The sequence below is a fragment of the Chenopodium quinoa genome, unplaced genomic scaffold (genome assembly GCF_001683475.1).
Source record: "Chenopodium quinoa cultivar QQ74 unplaced genomic scaffold, ASM168347v1, whole genome shotgun sequence".
Taxonomy (NCBI): domain Eukaryota; kingdom Viridiplantae; phylum Streptophyta; class Magnoliopsida; order Caryophyllales; family Amaranthaceae; genus Chenopodium; species Chenopodium quinoa.
Genome location: NW_018742418.1, coordinates 8,260,801 through 8,270,349, shown reverse-complemented (window position 1 = coordinate 8,270,349; position 9,549 = coordinate 8,260,801).

The following is a 9,549-nucleotide window of genomic DNA, read 5'->3' as shown; positions in this document are numbered from 1 at the left end:
TGAGTAGAAAAAAAGTTATAGTCATTTGAAGTTGACCTTAGTGAAAAAATCCTTCCAAAACCCTTCCAAATGCTCTTATTTCACTCTTGTACACTTTTCCTTGCTTCTTTCATTCTTCCATAGCTCCCTTATTTCCTCTTCTTGTCTCCAACTTCTTTTCTTCTTTGTCTAAAAGCTTCAAAGTGCCATATTTATACCTAAATATGCACCAAAACACTAGCAAACCCGTGAAGCATATGATACACAAAAAATGCATAAAAATAGAGTAATTAGTGAACTAAGCATTGATTTCCCAAGATTCTAAGGCTCAAAATCACTTTAAAATCATACAAAATAACAAGTTATCATATACTTTTCAATATAATCAAGCTTTCCAACATTCTCTTTCTCATAACTCTATCATGGTATCATGAGCTATCGACCTATTTTTTTCTCGCTTCCGCTACTACAACCTCTTATTCTATGGCTACATTATCAAAACCCTTTGCCGACGCCGAAAAATGATAGTGACCATATCAAACTTCCTTCTCGAAAAGCTTCAAACCAAAATCACACTTTTCGCTTGACTCTTTTGGCACCCCGTATTTCATATACCAAAAGGTGTCATTTATCACTTTTTTTTTCTTCACTAAACCCCTTATGGAGAGACAATCCCTCTTTCGGCACCCTGTATTTTATACACTAAGAGATGCCATTTATAAATTTTTTTCTCTAAACCCCTTTACGGAGAAACAATCCCTTTTCGGCATTCCGTAGTTTACCTACCAAGTGTTGCCAAACATGAAATTCTCTCCCCAAAACCTTTATGGAGAAACATAACATTCCGTTCTAAACCACCATCACCACCATTACATTTTTTTTTGTAACTTGCCTTCAATGGTGGTGAAGGAACCCCTATTTTTTTTCTCCCAATATGTTGCAAGAACACGCTAGCAATTTATTCTTTTAATTTTTGTAATCAATGGTTCACGTGTCACAACAACCGTGAAAAACACCCATTATACACTATCTTCTCATGTCATTTGAGAAGAAAAAAAAAAAAAACCTTCTAATGCTCCACTTTCTCCAAACCCTCTCGGAGAATCACAATACAATGCAATGCAATACAACTCTTCTCACCACCACTTCAATTCATACATTGATCAAGATTTGAATGCTATATCTAAGATCGGACTCTCGTTCCGAAAGTTCGTCTTGCGGGGGCGTGTAAAGGATAATGATGTAATCAATATCATTATCCCTTGATTTACTCCTTGATTTACACAATTAGGTTCATTATTAAAGATTTCCCTAACTATTGTCTAATGTATCTAGTCATAGTCTAATGCTTACTTATGTACTATAAATACTTTTGTATACTCTTCAATACTACCTCCGTTTTTTTTAGTTGATACGTTTTGAGTTTAGCACTATTCACTCACTCCCTTTGACCGTGTTTTGTGCTTTATACCTAATGAAAAATATAGTCATGTGGGATCTTGTTACATTCGTCATGATATATATTTTCAAAATATCAACTTTTATAATTTTTGTTTATCGGTAATTAAAGATATTAATGGTTGAAGTTGTGCATTGGCAAACGTGACTAAAGAAACGTGTCAACTAAAAGAAACGGAGGAAGTATAGTTTAAGCTTTTCAATTTTCTTTTTCTCATAACTCTACAATATAATGTTAAGGCCTGGCCCGATTTTTTTTATCACCTCTAAAATATTCTAATACTAGATTAGACCCGTGCGATGCACAGATTACAAAGATCATTGGATATTGGAATGAAATAGCTTATTTCTATTATTAATTTTCCCGTAAATACTAATATTTATTTAATTTATTGACATAGTCAAAAGATTGAAATGAAAATGATTAAAAATAATAATAACCAATTCCTCAAAAAAAAAAAAATATATATATATATATATATATATATACATATATACATACATATATACATATATATATATATATATATATATATATATACATATATATATATATACATATATATGATCATGTGAGAAGTGTTCTTAAGGTGAGAAGTGTGAGAAGCAATTACAACCCTTAGATTTAGAATATCTAGAGACTGATATTCAACCCACATAATGACATTATTGGTAATTTTCACCAACGTTCATTGCACATGTAAAAACAAAAATTGTTCTTCAATATCCTACTGATAAACCAACGACAATCAAACTGCCTCCATACTCCTTCATCCCTTTCTTCTTTGACCACCAGGAAATCAAATTCCTCGCCACCTTACTTGATCAATATATTCTCCTTTCTTACAAGATTCATATTTTCTTATATCTTTTGCAAAAAATATGAATCTCATAATCAATTGAAGAATAAACCGCAAATACACATTCATGTATAACAATAAGCTTTAATTATTTTTGTGGATGCGCTAATTTATGATTTCGCTCAAACTTCGTCGGAGGTCATTGGTATTAAGCCAATTTGTTGCCGAAAAACTCCGACGAAGCCCATCGGATTTGTTGCTAGTTAAGTTCTTTTTAATTAAAGAAAAAAAGAATGGAACGTATGGTATTTGATTCTTCGTTCTTCCCCAATCATGTAGAATTAGATTATCTCCTGTTATAACTATGTCAGCAACTCATCATTTGTTTTCTAATTATAATGTTTTTGCTATTTGTTTTTAATTGTTGATGTACCTTAAGTCTTAGTTAGATGTATCTTTATTTATTTCTTGATGTATTTATAAAATTTATTTTATATATTTACCATAATTTCCTTAATGTATCTACAATGCATGATTGATGTATCTCTAAGTCAAATTTGAAGTACCTATAGTGTAGCCTGATGTATCTCCATTTGATGTACCTATAGTGGTAGTCTAATGTATTTCTAATTTAAAGCTAATGTACCTATAATGGTAGTCTAATGTACCTAAGATTCTCACGCTTCTCACAATAATCACCCTTGTGCCCGGACGATGCCTAGATGGTTGATAAAATTTTAAGATAACATTTTTACTTGAATATTTAATACAGTCAAATAATCCGTTTTGATAATGTAGGATATTTAGACATACTATATCATATGGCTTATATTTATATAATAGTGTACTTTTTGTAATTTTGTTTATAAATAGATATCTATATGTTATTAATGACTTAAATTATTTTATTGAGCTTAAATTATTTTCACTGAACTTAAAGTATTTTTACCAAATAAAATTATTTTTACAGATTAAAACTTATTTTTACAAATTAAAACTTATTTTTACTGATTCTCTATTATTTTTTTTAAATAAATTAAATAACAATGCATTTTGTATGCGGCTAGCCACACCATCTGGCCGGACAAAGTAACCCCTATTAAACTGACCGAGTAACCCTTGTAATACTAACAAATTAACCTCTAACACTAACTAAGTAACCCCTATCTATAATACTAATTGAGCAACCACTATAACACTGACCAAGTAACACCTATAGCATTTGATTAGGGGATTTTTCCCCACCAATCACCATCTGACAAGTGGACCAATCAGGTTCCGCCATGTGTCCGTCACATGGGCCAATAGGAGCCTGCCACGTGTCAAGCAATGATCCGTCCACTATGGACCAATTACGACACGACACGTGTCCTTCCCATGACACCTGGGATAACCGGTCACCTAGGCCCAACTTCCGAGGGAAGCCCAATCAGCCCAAGGTTAACCTAAACCTAGATTGGCACGTTTCCCGAGGTTATAAATACCTCCCTTAATCCTCATTAAGGGAGATTACGCAAAAAACGCAGATTACACACATTAAACACTCTCACCTAGAGAGACCCAATCACTTTAATTTCCGCATTAATTACTCCTTAATCAAGTACTAACTTAACCGTCGGAGGCAGATCTCCAATCATCCGGAACATCCGTTTGTTTTGCAGGTACAGGCGTCCGGTTCCAGTCTCGGAATTGTAACTCTTCCGCAGGACATCAGAAAACCCCGAAACATTTTGGCGCCGTCTGTGGGGAGAGTACTTCTGAGATGGCATCCACGTTTGTACCGGCTCCTGAAGAGAGACGTCCCCTGGACGACCCTCTAGTTCAGTCGGACCACGATACTGAGAATGAATTTGAATTTGAAGCTCACACAGCTTCAGACGGGACCCTAAGGGCCCGACGTACCCGTCATACCGAAAGGAGGGAACGGGAACATCTTCAAACTGGAAGCGAGCCAGCAGGCGCACCGCCTGTTCGGCAGCAGCCGACTGATGGGTCTGCTCCCATCACAAGGAACGAACTCATGACCTTCATGAGGGACTTCAAGGGAGAAATTCAAGAGTTGATCAACAAGAAGCCGCCTGCTCTGGACAAGGAGCAGTCGGCTAAGAAACCCTCCACTTCACGGAAGAGGAAGCCAGTTCAAGGGCGAGCGGCGACCCCTCATCCTAAATCTAGGAAGTGGGAGCCACCTGCCCTTGATTTCACAAAATACTGTTTTCCTACTCTAGGAAATAGGAAACCTGTTCGTCATATTCAGGCGGACGGGTCGAGGAAAACATACACAGACGCTCGACTACTGCTAGAGCAGAAGAAGAGTGACCGATTGTCAGAGTCGGCCTCTACTTCAAATTTCCAAGACAGTTTGCGAAATACCTCGATGAGGCATACTCAGTCGTATCATGAGAGTCAGTCAGGCGGCACCTCCCGTCAATCCGGCTTTCATAGCAACCAGGCGGTACCAAACTTACCGTTTGTACCGCAACAACAATATTTTTTACAGCCACCTCCGTTTGGTGGACATGCAGCAAAAAATGTCCAACCTATGGACTTGCAGCTACGGTTGCTTAGACTTGGTGAACAACCGTCGGCCTTCTCCAAGGAAATTACTGAAGCCGCTCAGCCGGCCAGAGTGAAAAATGTATTAGTAGGCGCCTATGACGGCACTACTAACCCAGAAGACCATCTGATGGCATTCACCAACCTGATGTACCTTCAAGGGTTGGATGATCCCACTTGGTGCAAGTGTTTCCCAGCGACTCTCAAAGGAATCGCACAACAATGGTTCGGCAACCTGCCGACTGGTTGTGTAAATAATTTCAAGACGCTTGCTTACTTATTCACCTCCAACTTCGCCATGAACATCCCTGCGAAGAAGACGACCCTTGATTTAGGAACAATTCAGCAGGGCGAGAAGGAGGGGCTTCGTTCTTACGTCAGGCGGTTTAACCTGATGAGAATACAGATTCAAGGGTTACCGGATGAAGTAGCCTATACTGAATTTTTCAGAGGTCTCAAAGACGGGTCGACCTTCAAATTTGATTTGGTCCGAAAGAGGGTGGCGACTCTTCAAGAGGCCCTGATTGAAGCGGAAGCTTATATACAGGCGACTGATCTTTGTAGTACGGTAAAACAGTCAGACAGGAGAAGGTCCGACAAAAGAGAAGGACGACAGAAACAGTTGTCAAACAAAGACAAGAAGAGAAAAGAGGTCTGGGCGGCTGATTCCTCTAAACAGCCGGCCCAAAAAAAGAAAAAAGAATTCAAACCATACTCCCCAAAGTATGTGTTTAACAAGGATAGCCAATTTATCCTAAAGGAAATTAAGGGACGGATCTCAATTGAGAAGCCGGTCCCCATGAAGGGTTCTGCAAACAATCGGAACCAAGAAAAATTCTGTGATTATCATGAAGATGTTGGTCATCACACCAATGAATGCATCACTCTCATGCGGTATCTGGACCGCCTGGCTGAGCAAGGTGACCTTGACACTTATGTCAAGAAATCTACGGGGAACACTTCCTCGAAAAAGCAGTCGACCAAAAAGAATCAACAGGCCGACAGCTCCGATACAAATGATGCAGTCGTCTACACCATTGCAGGCGGCTTCTCAGGAGGCGGCCCCACTATTAGGGGCAACAAAGACAATATCAGACAGTTAGATGTAAATTCCGTTCACCAAGAACGGCCCTCCAAATATTCATTTCCTGAGATTGTCATCACTGAAGAAGATCTAGGAGGGGTAAGAGGGCCGCATGACGACCCTATCGTTATTGAATGTAAAGTGGCCAACCAGAGAGTTGGCCGAATCCTCATAGATACCGGAAGCTCCTCAGATCTCATCAGTAGCAAATGTCTGTCGAAACTGAAATATCATACTGATTGCATACATCCGGCATCCCACCCTTTAGTAGGGTTTGGAGGAGGAGTCGTCCACCCAGTAGGACGAGTGGATTTACCCATCCGCCTGGGTGAAAAAGGGGAAGGACGACACATGGTAGTCCGGTTCCTGGTAGTAGAAGAACTCTCGGCCTACAACATGATTCTGGGACGACCAACCCTGAATAATTCCAAGGCTGTTATAATCCCATCTCTTATGTTGCTCAAGTTTGAGAGGGATAATGGAACAGTCGGGTCCCTAAGAGGAGATCAGAGGATGGCCCGAGAGTGCTATCTCTCGGATGTCAAGCCCACTGTTATGGCCACTATGTCGAGCGGTGGAAAAATAGACCTTGACAATGTCAAGGAGAGTGCGCCTGTTCAAGAAGCAGGCGGCAAGAAGAGAAAGGCATCCCAGACAGGGGCCGCAAGCAAAGACAGAAAATAGCAATCATTGGCAGAGGAGCGGTCGGATGAATTCCGCCCTCAGCCAGCTGGTGAGCATACGGACCTGATGTTAGATGACTCGCGTCCTGACAGAACAATCAAGGTTGGGACGACTGCTCTAAGGGACCTGGGTGACGACTTTCACAAACTATTGAAAGAATACAAAGACATCTTTGCATTCGAAGTCCATGAAATGCCAGGAATTAGTCCTGATCTGGCGGTACATAAACTGGCCGTGGATCCGAAAAAGAAGACGGTACGGCAGAAGAAGCGGAACCATGGCGAAGAAAGAAGTCAGGCGGCAGCCGCCGAAGTTAAAAAATTACTTGATGCAGGGTTCATTCGGCAATGTTACTTCCCAGACTGGGTTGCAAATGTGGTGCTTGTTAAAAAGCCGAATGGCACCTGGCGAATGTGTGTAGACTACACAGACTTAAACAAGGCGTGCCCCAAAGACAGTTACCCTCTGCCTAAAATTGATAACCTGGTCGACTCAACAGCCGGCTATGCTTTGATGAGCTTTATGGACGCCTACTCTGGTTTCCATCAAATTCCTTTATGGAAGAAAGATCAAAAAAAGACGGCCTTCGTCACTGATCAGGGGTTATAATGTTACACGGTCATGCCGTTTGGTCTTAAGAATGCCCCGGCCACTTTCCAGCGAATGATAAACACTGTGTTCTTTGATCAGATTGGGAGAAATGTCGAGGCATATATTGATGATATTTGTCAAGTCTAAACTTCAGAAAGATCATCTGTCGGACCTCCGAGAAACTTTCGCCACACTCAGGTGGCACCATGTCATGCTCAATCCCAAGAAATGTGTCTTTGGAGTTGAGTCCGGGAAATTTCTCGGATTCCTTATCAATCAGAGAGGAATAGAGGCGAACCCTGAGAAGGTGCAGGCGGTCATCGACATGCAGTCGCCTCGTACCATCCGAGAGGTTCAGAAGTTAACAGGTTGTCTGGCGGCCTTGGGAAGATTTCTAAGCCGATCAGGCGACAAATGCCTATACTTTTTCCAGGAAATTAAGAAAAAGGCAAGGTTTGAATGGGGGCCGGATGCTGAGGCAACCTTCCAGAAATTGAAAGTTCACTTGCATTCCTTGCCGAGGTTGGTCAGCCCTTTGCCCAAAGAAGTACTCTACATGTACCTGGCCGTCTCTGATCATGCGTTAAGCGCTGTTCTCCTTGCTGAAAGAGACGGCTGTCAGCTCCCGGTCTACTTTGTCAGTCACGTACTGAAAGATGCCGATTTGAGGTATCCCTTAGTGGAGAAATTTGGTCTTGCACTCTTCATGGCTGTTAAAAAATTGAAGCCCTACTTTTTGGCACATGCAGTCGTCGTGTATACAGACCAACCTATCAAGCGGCCACTGACCATCATGGAGTCGTCAGGCCGAATGATCAAATGGGCCATAGAAATATAGAGCCTCGAAGTTACTTTCGAGCCTAGAAAAGCAGTGAAGGGGCAAGCCTTTGCTGACTTTATTGTTGAGATGACTCGTCCTCCTGACTCTCAAGTTCCAGACCAAGTCTGGAAGGTATATGTGGATGGAAGCTATACTTCAAATGGTTGTGGAGCAGGCGTCATATGTCAGTCGCCAGAGGGCGACAGGTACGAGTATGCTCTACGCTTCAGTTTTCAGGCCTCAAACAATGAGGCAGAATATGAAGCTTTACTAGCCGGAATTCGCATGTGCAAGGCGGCAGGGGCAAGAAAAATAGACGCCTGTTCCGATTCACAATTGATAGTGAGTCAGTACAATGGCGAATACGAAGCAACCCATCCGGCCATGATCAAGTATTTACAGGCGGTCCGACAAGCAGTCGGCTCCCTTGAGGATTTCCATCTGACCCAAGTGCCGAGATCAGAAAACAACTAGGCGGATGCACTTTCAAAATTAGCATCATCCGCCTCTTGTGATGCTCCTCGAACTGTTTTTTGGGAAGTAATGGAGAGGAGAAGCATTGAGGAAGAACCTATTGGAATCATAGACAGAAGCTCAACCTGGATGGATCTAATCAGGGCATATCTTACAAATGGTACCCTGCCGGATGATCATCAACAGGCGGCAGTACTGAAAAAACGAGCAACCAGTTTTGAAATAATAAAGGGAGAACTTCACAAAAGGGGGTACCTTCAACCCTTCTTAAAGTGTGTTACTCCAGAAAAGGGGCGAGAGATACTGGACGATCTTCACTCTGGTTACTGTGCTTCCCATATAGGCGGTAGGACGCTTGCTCAACGGGCAAGGCGGCAGGGCTACTTTTGGCCTACTTTAGAAGCAGATGCGATGGAGATGGTGAAAAAATGTGACAAGTGCCAAAGGTTTGGCAAACTAATTCACCGTCCGGCTACTGACCTCACTACCATTCATAGCCCACAACCGTTTGCTAAGTGGGGCATGGATATTCTGGGTCCATATACGCCTGCTACAGGCGGAAGGAGGTACATACTTGTTGCCGTCGACTACTTCACTAAATGGGTAGAGGCGGAGGCTGTAAAGGGAATCAAGACGAAGGATGTAATTTCATTCATCTGGAAAAATGTCATCACTCGGTTCGGGGTTCCCATGTCTATGGTTTTTGATAATGGTCCCCAATTTGAGACGCCTGTTCTCAAAAGCTGGTTGGGTGACCAAGGAATTGCACACTACTTTGCATCTGTCGGCCGTCCACAAGCAAACGGCCAGGTAGAAGCCTTTAATAAAATCATCTCAGACGGTCTCAAGAAAAAAATTGAACGAGCAGGCGGCCTATGAGCGGATGAATTACCACATGTTCTCTGGGCCATTAGGACGACTGAAAAAGGGGCGACTGGAGAAACTCCATTCCTCCTAACTTATGGTGCGGAAGCTGTTCTTCCAATAGAACACTACGAGCCGACTCTTCGAGTAATGCTATATGACGAAGAGGCAAACTGGGAAGCCATGCGCCTGGCATTAGACTCACTTCCTGAAAGGAGGGGCAATGTTGTCTTGCGCCA